The 16820-nt window shown below is 38.2% G+C and overlaps 1 protein-coding gene across 4 annotated transcripts in view; it reads right to left on the bottom strand.

Annotated features, from left to right (window-relative positions):
- The window catches only part of LOC150078422 (cytotoxic granule associated RNA binding protein TIA1-like), a 695656-nt gene that overhangs the window by 119290 nt on the left and 559546 nt on the right, over positions 1–16820 (bottom strand). The window lies entirely within an intron of this gene.

The following is a 16820-nucleotide window of genomic DNA, read 5'->3' on the forward strand; positions in this document are numbered from 1 at the left end:
AAGCTCGATTAATTCTCTTTTATTATTCATAAAAGACTGAGGGATATTAAATGAGTCTATATTTCTATACATGGATGTTTGTCAACGAAGGTTCAGTTACTTTATTCATTCATAGAATGGCCACTAATAAGTGAAGCTGCATGCAACATAAAGGTGCAGAGTTGGTCTTTGCTAATTAATGATATAAATTAATCAAATATTATTTAGTATATTTGCATATTCAGGGACCTTTAAGAGCAATTCAATTTCTGAAAGCAAAAATGAAAAACACAGAGATAGAAAGTTACTTTCTTCTTAGTTGATCGAGACAAATTTATGATTGAAGGTGCGCATCCAATAAAAAAAAACACTTCACAAAGCGGAAACCAAACTGATATTTTAAACCAATAAAGTATTTACAGCAGAGAGTTTGTCGGGTAAATTAGGACGTCTCCCGAATGATTTAAGATTGCTTTTCGCTGACACTAATCTCACAGAGTCAGTGTACACAGACAGCGTAATGAAACTTTCCAAGGCCGGCGTTGTGTGTGAGCTGCTGATATAGAGGTTGCCAGTAAACGGTCCTCGAAGAGAGTAGAATCGGACTTGGTGTCCGTGGAAATGAAAGGAAAACGAGCCAAGTGCCTATTAACGTGGTGAAATAGCTGTATAATCCAGAAACTTGTTGCTCAATGATTAAAGCCAAGCGCGCAACTGCCCGAGAAAGACCGTGAAACTCACCTAATCCCCCCTTCTCTCTTTCTCTCCCTCCCTCCACATCATCTGCTCCAATCGATCGGAGAACCTCTAGGAGGAGTTATCGGCTCGTGTTTTTGTCAACAGAGAAACTCTTTCCTCTTTTACGGAGGAATTCGCGACCGTCTCGCTGTAGATCTGATTAGTCGGAGTGTCACATGATGAAGAGAAATTTATGCCTTCAATAAAGGTATTCTTTCCGAAGGTGGAGTCGTCGCCTTTATTGAAGCTTCCGCTACTATGCCGCAACGGAAGGGCCGAGTAACCCGCACATTACTGCTGATGAAGAGAAATTTATGCCTTCAATAAAGGTGCTGCTTTGGAAGTTAAAAGCCCTTTTTACGATACATCCCGCTATCAGCACAGTTAGGGGTGATGATAAATAAACCGATTACTGCTGTCGTCCCACGGAACCCCGTGTGCCAATGAGGGTAGAAAAACAGAGCGTGCTGTTGTAACATCGAAACACGGGGGCAAAAACACTTTTTGTGCCACGTTTCAACTTGTGGAATGAAGAAATATATTTGAACAAATTATAAAATACCGCCCATTGTCTATTAACACGGAAGCACTCTTGGAATTACAAGGGATTGGTTGGGCACACTGAACACATTCTTCGTCTTTAATCGACCTCCACGTCACCGTCTCGTCTTTGCTTTTAAGAAAACTAGTTTCATTTTGTTAACCTACTGTACTATCTCTTGATTTTGAAACCACTCTGGTACTTTCAGTACTCTAACGCCCCGGTGTGTGGCGAGGCTAATCTCGAAATCCCTTGGAAATCGGGCCTACTGGGACACAGATTCTCTGCTTAGAACTTCATACGTCGTTTTCAATCATTCATGGTTTGCCTTCTTCAAGACTTGTCCACTAACTTGAGATCTTTGACGGATGATTATGCGTAATCACAAGCACGAATCAAACATATTGAACAAGGTGAGATTACCAGTCTTCATGTAGTCGCATCTTTAATAATTATCTCTGAAAGCAACAGCTGTACTCCTGCATAATGTATTTCCTACGATTGGACGGTAGCTACACTAATGTACTATTCTAGTTTCAATTCTATTGCCTTTCAGAATTCCATTTTCAAATAGATGACAATGGAATTTTGGATAGTCATTACTGTGGTAGGAGTTTCCAGCCTCACAATATTATTGCCAGTTTTGCGACGAGTCAAGGATGAGCAATACAATCTGCACACTTTGCATTAATTTCTAAATGAACTGATACTGCGAAACTAGATAATTCGATCAACTTGTGCTCACTCTCCAGTTAAAATGGTTTTCTAAAAATAGGCCTAAAATCTTCAGAATACAATTGAAGTGGTTCGTTCTCTTCAATGATACTTTATATAAAGAAAAATAACACAGCACCGAAATGGAATTGCTATGTCAACTCGATTGTAACATTAACTTAATATGGCAACCATACCATTATGCTATTATGATTACGACCCTCGGAAAGTAAGGAACTCCAAGCAGATTTTAAACGACATAATCCTAATTCTTCTTAGTGATATGTTTGCTCACCCAATACTATTTTAAAAATGAATGCCAAGTGTGATTATAAAAATAAGTCTTCCGTTTTAATAAATACTTTAGTCACACTTATGATATGAAGGATTTCAGCTCTGATTTGCAGAAGGCTGGCGAACGTTAATTTAATAATGCATCTGGAATGAAAACAGACAGGGATACTTCTCCATGTAATTTTAAACTTAAGTTAGGGTTTAATATTGAAAACAAAGGTTGTCATTTTAAAGCGATGTTAGAATATTAACTTCGTATGAACTGCGTCAACTAGGATGAGGCCACAATTTCGGTGTTGCTGATCACATTTTTGTCCTGAATTTAGGTAGCGTGCTCGTCACACATTAGAAAATATACGAACATGTTAATGTTCGTATATTTAATAAGCTTCTAACGGTCATTAATCCATCAGCGCCTTTAGATGCCGTCGCTGAGACTGAAGCTATTCACACATGAATAAATTCAGGCTCTTGCTAAGTTACTTGCAGCTAAACTTTAACTTAGCTAAATCTGGGTCATAATTCCCAGGAACCTGAACTAAATTAAGGCACTGACCGTCCTGAAATCAGTATTACCAGAAAAAAATAAAAAATAAATAAATAAATTTGACTTCCATATAGAGGACCTCATTCAGCTTTCTAGTGTTCTACTACTCTGGCATGCTAAACAATAGTTCCAGCATATTTAAGATTCGAAGTTCACGACAAAGTACATTAAATCTATTATTAATCCTGCAGCGCTGAGTGATTATCCTTCTAAATTAAGGAGCTTCTGCCGCTCTCACACATCAGAAACCAATACCGGCATTCGAATTCTGGTTTCCAAATTGGGTTACCAACAAAAATCGACCCATCTCCCTCATGTGAACTGCTGCTAGCGCTGATAAGTTAGGCATTCCTCTGTCTAATCAATATCAGAAGGATTACAGCTTTTACGTTCACAGGACGAATCACCCACGCCAATTTCTGGGTTACCTTCAAATGACATCTTCTCCCACTCTCATGACAGAACCTAAGCTTCATCCATTTAACTTCCATTTAACCTTAACCTTCATCCATTTAACCTTAACCATGCTGTTCTGTTCGGATTCATTTTACTTAAATAAATGATTTGCTTATTTTTTTTTTTATTACAACCAGATTTTTGCCTCGTGTTATGATTTTATTATACTAGTGAATTTTTCATTTTACCTAAAATGAATATCATTACGTTCGTTGTGTTTGTATTATATTGATCCGACCACAACGTGTTCACTATGCCACGTGTGGTAACACCACTGGCTGCTGTTGAATTCTATTAGTACGCAAGGCAGAATTATGCAAGATTTTTGAAATCTCGTGCATGTTGCTCATCCAGCTTATAAAGTCACGCCCCTGAGATTTTTACTTATGTATTTGTCATAGCTAAGTATTGGGGAGATTTTGTTGAGTGTAAATAATAAGTATGGCTTCTCGTACATTTTTGAGTGAATATGAAATTGAATTGATTTATGTGATAATGAAGAAGAAATATCAAAATTTGAGAATCATTAAAATTGTGAAAATGAACCTGAAAGTGTTTTGTGAACCTATCTCACTATTTCCGCCTGTTCTAATAAAAATAATAATTTTAAAATTAGATCTATTTCCTCAACAAGGCAGATTTTTTACAAAATTATTACCCAAAGAATGCTTTTTCAAGGATCAATGATATGAAAACTGCTTTTGAGAAGACGATATTGAACTCATCACTTGAAAAACTGTTTTTTTTTTTTTTTTTTTACTTTGGAAATGTTGAAAACTGAAGGTGAAAGAATCCATGGAAATGAGGGCACATTTACGCAGTACTGCTGCACAAGACAGAACTTTGGCTTCATGCATTTCGAGCCTCAATGTCTCGAAATTCGTACGTTGTCACGATTATGATAATAAAATTACTTTATTAAAATACTATTTAGAAATTTTTGCTTCTGCTTTTTATTTCACCCAAGATACAACGGTGGCAAAATATATTTCCAAGAATAATTAATTAGTAAATTATTCATTTTTGTACATCCAGTATATGCTGGTGGGAGACTTCGCCTTGGACGTTGCTTTCAATAATCCAATCCTTCTTCAGAACCTTGAAATAACCATGGATAAACTTTCTTCTAATCGTGTATATCGTCACTCCCTTCAAGACTGGATTTCTATCTTTCCATGTTAACCTTAACGTTTCCAATCTGCGTTCAAGATGATTACTTGGCATCCCCAGAATATTGGCCATTACCAAACCTGCCATAAACCTCTACTTGACTAGAATTTCTGCACCAGTTACTCGACGGTTATATAATTCTTCCAATGAATTTATGCCCAATACAATTTTGCCCTGAACATACGTATATGTTCCAGACGCCAGAGAATGGTACTGAACATAAACTATTGATTGATCTTGTGGATTAAGTGGTGCGAAATAATATTAGGTCACATTTTATGATTATTATTTTTAGGTTAAGCTAGTTTTATTTTACTTTTTTTCTTATTAAAATGTTAATATGTTTTAATTCCGTTCGACCACAGAACAGGTTTTGTAATTATTCAGGTATACTGTACCAGAAATATATCTAAAATACTGTGGAAGGTATGGAAGTATAAGAAGAGACAGCAAATGTTGTATGCACTGATTAATTATATGAAAGTGAAAATCATGTCGACAAATCCAGATAGCAAATTTGGATCAGGAAACGCATGCGTATCTAATGTTTCACCAAATAAATGGATAGATAATTCACTCGACAAAAACAGAATCTTTCATTCTATCTGGTTTCTTTACTTCACTCCCTGGGGATTGGCTAAGTGCCTATTTTTTATATAACTTAATTAATACTGGATTAATCGATAGGCATTAGGCTCGTTTCAGCCTGAACTTTAGCAATTTAAGCAACGATTTGGAATTCTCAAACTGATTTACAATCTACAAACTATTTATTTCTGATTTTAATTAGTACAGCTATTGTTTCATCCATTAAGTTATTTGAAGTTCTAAATTAACATAACAGGAAGTTTAATTGGATGAGCAGTAGCTGTGAAAAATATAAGTATTTACAGGATAGTACACTGATACAAACAAAGTGACAAAAACAGATAACATTCCTAATACAAAAGTCCACTATATGACAAAATGAAGACTCAGAATTTCACTGAAATTCGATGAGAAGTCTAAGGCTTTCCCGGTTGTTCTAGTGAAGATGAATCTGGTGATGTTAAGATTAGTATTCACATTATGAAGAAACGTGTCTCTCCCTGGAATATAAAAGGTAATTTTTTTCATCAGTTGTGGAATACAAATTTTTCTCGTGCAAATACTGATTACTTGGGTTTCTTTCTTTTTTTTTTTTTTGGTGAGTTGTTCTTGGCATGGTCATAGTGCACGGTTCATATGGTACTAACTGTGATCTCTTTTTTATTCTTTTTGGTGTGTACAAGTGCGTTGTCCATTTTCATATTCTGCAGACTGAAAAGCCCAGAATTACAGAAACATATTCTATCGGTCAGAGATTAATTAATTACGGCGCTGACTGAAGAGGACTTTAAGCATTCCCTTAGTCTCCAGCAGAATTTGAACCCAGACATGTCCAAAGAGTGTCCAAACAAGCATAGTGTCACAGAGAAAGTGACACCCGTACTGTACAGGAGATTGAGATCTTGAATTTCTCTTCTAGGCTCTAGTGGCATTTACAGCGGTAATTACAAAAAATATGTCTGATGATACTTTAGGTCATGAGGAATCGTCTTTGTAGTCACTGAAGTTAGATAGAAGAAAGCTTACGAAATGCACATAATGTTTACTTCTGCAAGCTAATGCTTCGATTGTTCTAAAAGAGTTCGTCATTGGAGTATAAGTTAATTACTTGACAAGTAAGGTCATTCGATCAAACGAAGTGTGAGTGGGTTATGCGGCAAGACAACTAAGGCTATGAAGGCGCTGGTATATTCTGTCTAAACTGTTGTATTCTGTGGTCAATTCGCCTGTTTGCTGTATGAAATATATGCGCTATCCGCTAAGAGATAAAATCACACAACCCTCTCCTGAGACCGACTGACTCAGCGACGTTGAAGAAAAGCCAATAAAAATTCTCCAGATTCGAATTCGGGCCTTTTCCACCCGGTGTGGGGAGGATCCGCTGCGATACCCCCCATGACTTCAATCAAGCACAAAAAGATCAATAGATAATTAATGGAATCTAGACATTGGAGAAATCATTTATATTCTTGATAACAGAAAATAAATAAGAACATAAAGAACTTAAAGAAATGCTAAATATATTAAAGAAAAGTAGTAGATAGCTGCAATTAGTTTCTTCGCCAAGTGGCCAATAAGTGCATACAGGTATTTGCGCGCTCAAGTAACCGGAATCAATGAAATCAGCAGTGGACGAGAAGTGGTGCCTGAAGGCAGCACACCTGTCTCACAGATTCTTTTCGTGACATACAAGCTGTAGGTCAAGTCAGCTCTCCACATTGTAGCCACTACGCACTTTATGATCTGATGTAGTCATTCTCAACCTGACAGAAAGATGCCATACAAGATTTCCTAGAAGTTTAAACTCCTAACAAAGATTATCATCTTATAACGTGAGGGGTGTTACCGTTTTAGAGACGTCAGTCGCTGCCATCTGTGCACAAAACTGCGCGAAGAACAGACGATATTAAGATGGAGCGTACAGCCAGCCATTACGGCAAGGTGCTTCTTTCACATTTTAATAAAGACATTTCAACATCTACAAATCATTTACGGATGTGAGTTTCCTGACGACACGCACGGCCAGTGTCGGAAACGCATCAAGCCATTAGAGGCTAAACAGTTATTAATATATAGAGACAATGCAAAGGAGACATTAAATCAAGAGTTCATAAGCTGAAGTGAAATAATTTTATTTAAACAGCGGTCTTACACGCTACTTTCCGGTGAGGGATAGACACAGAGGAGTGCCATCGCGTGTCGAAGAACACATCAGAAATGCGTTAAAACGGCAGCTGATTACAAAAGAAGTTAAGGGAGGAAGATCTTTTGCCCGTTTATCCCAAGAGCGGGGCAGATGTCAGTTTTACATGGAGATTTTAAATATGCAAAATTTCTCACGAAAAGCTAAGAGAAACAGAAGGAAAAATAGCCGATTGTCACGCAAGCCTTTCTTCTTTTCTGATTTTCCTAATTAAATATATAATTTCCAGTACCACGCGAAATCTTTTTACTCCTCCGCTTACTTTCTTTACCTATGCCGATGAATAAAAAGAGAAGTATCTACCTGGGTTGTGGAGATATAATGCACGCGATCGCAGCACGAGCGAATCTGTACCCTGTCGAGTAAACAACTGGAAAGAATTTCATCAGAAAGGGATTAGGCTATGAAATATGCTCACGATTTTAGAACTCTCGCGTTGTTTGTTTTCGTTATGAATCCCGGCCCGGGTGAATATTAGTTGGTGTTCGCTGCAGGAGGGATGTGGGCTCCTTGTCTTCCAGGATGCAAAAACCGAATAGTACCTTTCGATCCCGGGAATAACCCTTATTTTTATCAAACTTTTTTCAATAACTCACGAGATTTTTCGTTTTTATGCAAAGCAAGTGATGAAATTGTTTTCCAAATGAAGTATACTGTTTTCCGAACAGGGAAAACAGTTCCCCTTATCCAGTTCAATGGATTTTATCAGAAACTCCCCTCCCCTTGTTTTTACTCAAGTATATTTCTGATATATACATACCCTAGTATAATACAATAAGGGATCAACCGCCAAGCTGTTTGCATGATATAGTTAACCCACAATTTTTCTATTCTACGTAGTGTCCGTATGCATAACAGTGCTCTTCAGTAAAAAATCGGGTGACCGGCCAGTCTGCGATGTCTTGATGGAAGCGCTCACCATGTTCGTTGCTGACGGCACCACAGTTTGGCGGGAAGAAATCTAGGTGTGAGTGCAGGAAATGCGTCTTCAATAACATGTTGCACCCCAGTTTTTCGAAAGAAGTAATGAGATCTTTCACAAGCTGCCTGTAGTTGCCAGCTTTAATATTTCCTAGAAAACCAGTCGAAACATTTCGAAAGGCTTTCCACGCTGATTTATCGCTATCACTAAGGGCACATTCGAACTGTTCGTATTTGAAAGGTTGCCTTTGTGGACCAATGAAAACTCCTGCCTTAATCTTCTATGTACTAAGTCTTGGGAATTTCTCTTGCAAGTACGTGAATGCAAGACCGTTCACTTCCAAAGCCTTCACGAAATTTTTCAAGAGCCCCAGTTTGATGTGGAGTGGTGGAAGCAAAACTTTATTTAGATCTACCAGAGGTTCAAATGCTGCGTTCTTCATTCCAGATGTTAATGAGTTTCGTTGAGGCCAACTCCTCTTCTCGTAGTGCATATCCTTGACGCGATTACCCCACTCGCAAAGAAAGCAACAATACTTAGTGTAGTCCTAATAAAATGGAGATTACCTTTAAATAACCACATATCTGCCAATCATACCTCTGATAGTGTACACCTAAGAGGAGGTTCTCCATGTCTGCGTATGTTTATTTTTTGTGGACGACGTACGCAAGCGGTATCGAGGGCCGCATATTTCCATTGTGTGATAACACAGCCTTAAGGCTAAGCTTAGAAGCGTCTATAAATAGTCGCCATCCTTCGGGAACGTGCCTCATATTCATTGCTGCCATTAGACCATCAACATCCTTACAAACAGTGAATTCACCTTCTGTTTGATGGAATTTCTCATAGTTTTTATTTCGAGTACGAAATGTCACTTTCGTAGGTTGATCTAAGAGATTCCACTGTTGTAACCTCGAGGCCAAAAGCTTTGCCTTATTCTTCTGCAGTTCGAGATCCCTGATGAGGTCATTAAGCTCATTTTCTGTGATCTTATGTGGTTCAGAAGGATAGAGGTTTGGACAAAATGGCGGATCCTTTGACGTAGACGGCTGCTGTACTTCGTGTATATGAAGTTGATGTTCATCACTGTCATTTTTATTTATAGCCTGCATGGTTCATCAGTATCTTAATCTTCATTGGAGTGTACAAAAAAAAAAACTGTCGGGTGGTTCAGAAATAGGTAGTACTTCACCATGAAGTACGGGCGATTTGCAATGGTATATATTTGGATACGTCCACTTTTGCTTCATTGTCATCCATTTTCTAATAAGAGGCACTATACAGAAGTAACAGTTTGTGACGTGATTCGTCGGCTACCTCCATATCATGGGCACCGCGAGAGGCATAAAACGTCCCTTCGATTCACCCACGCGTTGAGTTTTGATGAACAGGTAGTGTAGCATATATGTGGAGCCCAGTTCTTGTCCTGGTCGCCTACTTTACACCCAAAGTACAAGAAGTAGGCCTTTTTTATGGCCCGAGTTAAGGGATGCGTTCTTGAAGCTAACGTGATATCTAGTAAATGTCACGTATTTCCGGACTATTCCCACAATTACGGGGCATATTAATCTTACACGACACAAATACTGCGCAAAAAGGAGGAATCTCACAGAAAACAATTAACTGAGAACAAATCACCCAGTACTTATCCGTATTCGAGGATTACTGCAACAGAGTTGAAGACGCATCTGGGGCAAGAACTTATCACGTGATAAGATGGTGGTGATACTGAAACTGCGGTGTTGCCATGCGTTTTGCCGAGAGCCGTAGTTGATAATGTAGAGTAACTCTCTGATATGAAACCCGAACTGTAATTCGAAAACAAGAGCCAATCGACAAATTTTAATGTGATTTTCGTGTCCAGCAACATGAAATTAGTCAAGATTGGGTATTTTAATTTTCGTAACATTTTACGTGTTGACCAATGCAATTTACAATGATATTAGTTAAAATTGTTGTCATAAGATCCAAATTGCACACAAATATAAAATAAGCTTAAGCGATATACTTCATGTAGTAACTTTATCAGCAGAGACAAAAAAAGAGAAATGGAGCAGTGGACTAACCATTGTTTCAGATAATGGAATAATAATCATCTCTTTAAATATTGTAAACCGCACTTTTAGGAGAGAAAGGCGATATGATTGAGTCTTATAAAAAATATCATCTAACCGTTGTAGAGCTACAAAATTCATCCTAGATTTCTTCCATCAACACTAGTTGCAAGATCAGGGAATTATACTTTAGAAAATCGATTTATAACCCACTACTCAAGAGTATGTATCTGTTAATATAGTAAAGATAGCAACGGCAAAAAGGTCATCTATCAAGCCAAATTTTCGAGGCTGCGACAACCACATGTAGAGCAGTGGCTTTGACTGGTACCTCAATAAAATGAAGTAACGTCATTGGTAACTGGTTAAAAATGAGGATTAACAGGATTACGATGCCTTCGAGAAATTAATCTTATAATGCAGTGATAAAGATACAAATAATATAAAAACAGCTGGAATGAGATTAGCGCATCCCACTGAAGAGACTTCTAGCCATCGGCGATGCAATATAGAAGAAAATTTTAATTTAAGGAGCGACAGCTTTACTGTTGTTAGGTCCACAATATCCAACAATAAACAGGAAACACCTTTTTTGTATATTTTTCTCCTAAGGGGCAAGAATTAGTAAAGTTTCACTCTCAAGGATATTGCTCAGTGCGAGGATATACAGTTGAAAATAATGAGATTAGTACGAATATGGGGATGCTGCAAAGCACTAATTTTTGTGTTCCCAACATAAATTTTTGTTAATAAAACTAATGATGTTAGTGGCTCTTCCTACAAGAGATGAAGGAGACGGGAAGGAAGTGGGGGAGTTAAGTTTGCTTTGATGCACTGTAGAACAACTATAGTAGATGAAAGAGTGGAGTCAAGAAGAATAACTCAGCTGGAAGATAGGATAAATACTTGTGGAGAAGATTAGTAGAAAGCCTTCGATATTCAAGCTTATGTAAAAAAAAGTAATAATGAAAATAGACCGGCGAATTATCTCAAAAATACTCAGCATCGTCAAAGTTGGATTCATCAAACTTATCTCGAAAAATTGTTCGCATCGTTAGAACTGTTTTTAGTAACAGTCTCCAGTATTCATTGGAGTTTCGTCCATCTTTAAATTGATGGTTGGTTGATACGTTGGTTATACAGCGACATATTTAGATCTATACTGTGCTTGTTTCTTTGCAATATTAAAATATTTCCAAAGAAAGATCTCACTAAAATCTGTCAAATAATTTTATCTTCTTTAAGGAGATGAATAATTTTATCTTCTTTAAGGAGATGAATAATTTTATCAAATTTGCACGTTTAGCAGGGGCAACCGTGACTAAAACTGCTGATTTGTGTAATGTATACAGAGCAACTGTATCGAAAGGGATATCTGCATTTCATCAAGTATGGAAAAAGAAAACCTGACAGGATAAAAATTGTGGCAGAAAGTCGAGGATGATTTTTCTTTGACTTTCTGCCACAATTTTTGTGGCAGGAATTCGAAGACTGCAGATGATCAGCTCCCTCAAAAATAACTACAAAACTAAAGTGAGTCTTAGCTGTCCAGTTTCCAGAAAAACAGTTCTGCGAAAACTTCATAAAGCTAAAATTTATGAACTGCTATTGTCAAGCCACTCGTTACTGATTGTAATGCTACAAACTGGACACGATGGTGTAAGAAGCACACAAACTGGACGCTTGATGATTGGAATCATTTCATATTTTAAGATGAAGAGACATCTAGCCATCGGCGATGCAATATAGAAGAAATTTTTAATTTACGGAACCACAGCTTTATTGTGGTACTTTTTCAATATTAGGGAGAGTTTGCATGATCAACAAAGTGTGTGTGTGTGTGTTTGTTTTGGTCCTAGCCACCGAAATCCCAGGAAACTAAGTGGCAGGACCCGACAGAGTAAATTCAAACTACTGAGTACCTGGTCTGCCTCCGCGGGGCAGTGTGGGCAACGTCGGACCTCAGCAGGGGTCTGGCGGCTAAACGGCCAGAAGAACACCGGTACACGACATTACACATCTCAAGATCCATACACTTTTAAATCTCTGGCCTTTACAGCGAACTGTATCAATCATAATGAAAACTACACGGAGATGGGGAAACCCCTGGTACAGTTTGACCCTAAACACACTTTACCAAAGAAAGCGCATCATAATGATTATCTTGGTCAACCGTTAAATGTAGAGGAGGATTAACAATAGTTTGATCGGCAATATCTTGGTCTTCTTTGGGTCCTATTATCGCCATGAAAGGGGGAATTACTGCTACTAATTATTTTGATATTCTGAGTGACCAGATTCATTCCATGGTGCAAACGTTTGTCGCCAAAAGGTGCCATATTTCAAAATGAAAATGCTCCAATACACATAGCCAGATGCGTCCAATCTTGGTATGAGGAGCATGAAACTGACGCTAAGCATCTTTCATGGCCTGCACAGAAACCAGACTTAAGCGTTCTTGAGCCACTGTGGGCATATTTGGAGAGGAGAGTGGCCCAAGGAGAGAGAAACATTCCTCCGTGAAGGAACTGTTGATCCAATATTCACAGTAAAGATTTATTTGAATCTATTCGATGTTTTGAAGACCCAACACCATATTAATGCATACCTTAACCCTCATCATAGGTGTTTCCATTATTTTGTCAACCAACTGCATTTACACAAGTTTGTTTATGAATGTATATAGCTACTGGTCTCTAGTTTACTATTTACTAGCATTATTTTTCTTAAAGGAGCAACTCTAAGTACATGGTGTTTGCAGCAGGCTGTCACAATTCACTTTTATTTGTTGCCACAGTTCCCTTCTATTTGGACCGTGTTCTGCAAGATGGTCTTGGGAATTGAGTGGCTTCTCGCATTTATTCTTAAATTTGCATAAGCATTTGTGAATGGGAGGAAGTAAGGTCTTACATGCCGGATCATATTATTGTAAGTTTACAATAATTCTAAAAGGTTTCTTTCCGGTAGGTCGTAACTTCGAAGAGCTTTGTTTTTGCGTCATCTGCAGGGAGTTAAACTGTTTTGTTGTATTTTCCGGAAAGAATCTTCGAAGGTCGCAGAGACTGTGGACGATTGTGAGAAGTGAAGGATTTCCTCCACCACTGCGTGTAACGGTGGTATGAGGTTTAGGAACATCATCTTCTAGTGAATGTGATAAAAGAAAAATATAAAGGAATCGGTATGCCGGCTGAATGTGAAAGCTGCAGACAAAAATACATCGACATCCTGTTACTCCGGCACTGAATCATCCATAAGAGCTGTGCACACAGCTAACGATATATACAATGCACTCCAGAATTCGAGCAAGAGTTGTGAGTGGGGACAGATTTTTGTCACGATGTCCTTGTGTTGGAAAGCGATAACATGTAGGTTGTCCTGATTCGGGAAAAAAACAGCCGAATATGGGTCTGAAGAGATTTTATAGTTTTATAGTTATTACAACGATCTGAAATTAGACTTACTAAATTTCATATGCGGAATGGCCAACGACATTTGTGTAAACTTTTTTGGAATGAAACAGCTCTGCTAACCCCTATTACGAATCGACTAAATTAACATCTGGTTAAAACGCTTAGAAAACGTTCCTCAAGTCCTAACATGTAGAGTTCAGCAAATCTGATTCAAACCAGTGGAATTCTAATTTTTGAGAAGGTCATTATGGCCATCAGATGTCGCTATATCGCGTCTATGAATTGTGAGTGTTGTGTGGTCGGTGTGATTGTTTTTCGGGATGCCCAGTAAGAGTTTCCGGAAGGAAAATCCACGCAACGTCAGAGATCGATTAACTCGGTCAGACGAGATTCGAACCAAGGCCATTTCAACACGAAGTGCGAGAACAGCGATTATAACCACTGTCCAGCCTTGGGCTGGATTAGAATCAGATCAGAGGGCAGGAGTAACGGATGAAACCTGTAATTCCCATTGGAAAGAGCAGCATATTGTCCGACAGGTGGCGTGCCACTACTATGCCACAAACTTTGTCATCTGCAGCCAGTGTAGTTCGTTATTATTACGTAGCATAAGGCGCCGTTGAAATAATAAAAAAAAAGGTTCTTGCTTCTCTCATCAGCAATTTTAAATTCATCTTTTTATTATTATTTTTTTCGTACCGTATGTATCTTTTCTTTATCAAATTGCACAGGATCGTATTTCTTCGATTTTCGCTGTGCCACTTTCTGTTATCTTTCCGATCCACACCGATCTTCATCCACGTTATTGTTCTTTCTTATCGCCGTAACCAGCACTTTGTAATGTGCCATCTTATTATTGTCCTCGACGTATCAGTGCTCCTCCTTACGCACACCTGCCTTCATCCCATTATTGTTATCATTATTCATAGTGCTTTAACTATTTAAAATGTGGTCGGGTAATTAATAATCCCCCAGGCTCCGATGGTTTCCTGTTTATAGTAAAGAAAACAGCACGCAACCTGTTTTCACTGTTCAGCTCCCCTGTTTGGGAGTCACGTCATATGAATACTGACATTAGCGGCAGAGGCAGCTAAGCCACACGTGGTTACATTATCTTATTTTTTAATTGTCGATGTACAAAGAAGGCGCTAAGACCGTAGTGCACTTCCGTGTAAAACAAAAACAGTTCATAAAATCATTTACGAAGTAGATTCCAACATGAAAAAGTGCGAAACTTCTTTCAAAATACTTTATACTTTATGCGTGTATTTGCAATTAAAATAACTTAATTTAGCCAGACGTGGCTTTCCGCAAGCTCGCTGTTAACATCTTTATAGCCCCATAATAACTCTTAAATCGGAGGTTGCTGGGAACAAAAGGATGAATGCACAGCGTAACGTGCAATGGACAATTTTCTTTTTTAACATCCTCCACTTCTTATTTTTGTTGTTATTTACTTTTAACTTTTTAGGTTTCGCTTTTTTTTTACAGGACCCAGCAATGCTTGTTTTTATCTTGATTTAGATTCTAAATACTCTTTATTACCATCCATAGCGAAAACCTCTCTTTTGACATCATCCGCATCATGGTGATGGCAAAAGAAAGGTTTTCACCGGAGATGCAACACCGGTGAGGAATTCAGAGTGGCACATAATTTGTCATCGGCGTTACACCAACATGCAAAAATTTCTCCCTCAACGAATCCTCAAATGGTAGTTATCAGCTTTGACAATGCGAGAACTGCAGAGATATCGCAGAAATACATGGCATGGCAGTGGAAAGGTATCTAACAGAAAATGACATGCATCGCAAGTGCCCAATCCCGTATCAGTGAGCTCTTTAAAGAAATCTTTACTAAAAGGTAAGGTATATCCTTCCTTTTGGTAAAGATACGCTGGAGCAATAAAGATATTCATGTTGTCATCTTTCGTTGCCACCGCTGTTTTGAGATCCTTACAGAAGTTAATTTTTCCACTTGGCTGTTCTCGAGAAAGATTAAAAGGGGGAACTACCACAAGTTACCGTTGACCGATGACCTGTAGTTATAGGTGATAGTGGATCAGTTATGAAAATAACTTGGTGAAGAGGTCGAATGAAAATCCAGGAAAGATTATACCAGAAAAATAATGTAGAATGAGACATTGAAAAGTAGAAGGAACCAGATGGCTGCTCTCTGTTTTTTACCGAAGCAACTAAGGGTGAAAAACCCGGAAATAAAATGAAAAGTAGTACAGTATAAACAATAACAGGACCGCTGATATATCTGGCAATTCGGTAGGGTTGACATAAGAATGCAAAAGCAGGATACAAGGAATATTAAGAATGGGTCCCTGCAATATGAAGGTGTAGGGAAGAAGATGGGGATAAATATCAATGAAATCGAAAAAAAATGTCCTGCAAAATTGTCAAGGAAGAGTAACAGAGATATTCAGAAGGAAGAAAGCAAAGAACAGGCAAAATGGATAGAACTTGTAGCAAGTTCATCTGTGCTACGAACACTGGATAGAACTTGTAGCAAGTTCTATCCAGTGTTCGTAGCACAGATGGACTAAAAGAAGATGGCACACGTCTTAATTTCTTTTATAGTACAACGCGACCCGCAGAAGGGCTTCCTGGGTTACATGAATGAACTTGTTTCCTGAACAACTGTTGATTTACTCCAACTCCCAAAAAGGGAACGAATAGGCTATCCAATTCCAAACTGTTCTTAGTACACTCTTTATTCAGAGACGAAAATTACACCACATAAGAGTCAGACTTTGGTGGAAATTTTACTTATTTGGCAGAAGCTTTAAGTAAAATAGCCAAGTTGAAATTCAGACCACAGTAGTAATGCCGATTCCATTCTCAGGGACAAAACAAAACAAAAAATGGGTAGAATAAGCCGATAACAATAAGAACATTTGTAATTTCCGCACAGCCGATGTCATTAGTGTAGATCAATGTTTCATTTCATGTGCCTTGAATATTATTGGTATCAAACAGACACTACGATGAACAAGGAATAATTAAATACTTTCTTTTTTTTTTACTTCGATGTTTCCCTCTGCCGGAAATTGTGGGCTGAGATGGTTTGTCAAGAGTAGCGCAGAAAATAAAACTCATGTGCAGCGACCGACTGACTCAGTGCAATAGCTTTCCTTTCTCCCTCTCCAAAATCGAAAACGTTCCACCTGGTAGGCACAATGATGCAAAATATCGAGA

This window comes from Mastigoproctus giganteus, chromosome 11 (assembly GCF_048544385.1).
Source record: "Mastigoproctus giganteus isolate SK-2022 chromosome 11, ASM4854438v1, whole genome shotgun sequence".
NCBI lineage: Eukaryota > Metazoa > Arthropoda > Arachnida > Uropygi > Thelyphonidae > Mastigoproctus > Mastigoproctus giganteus.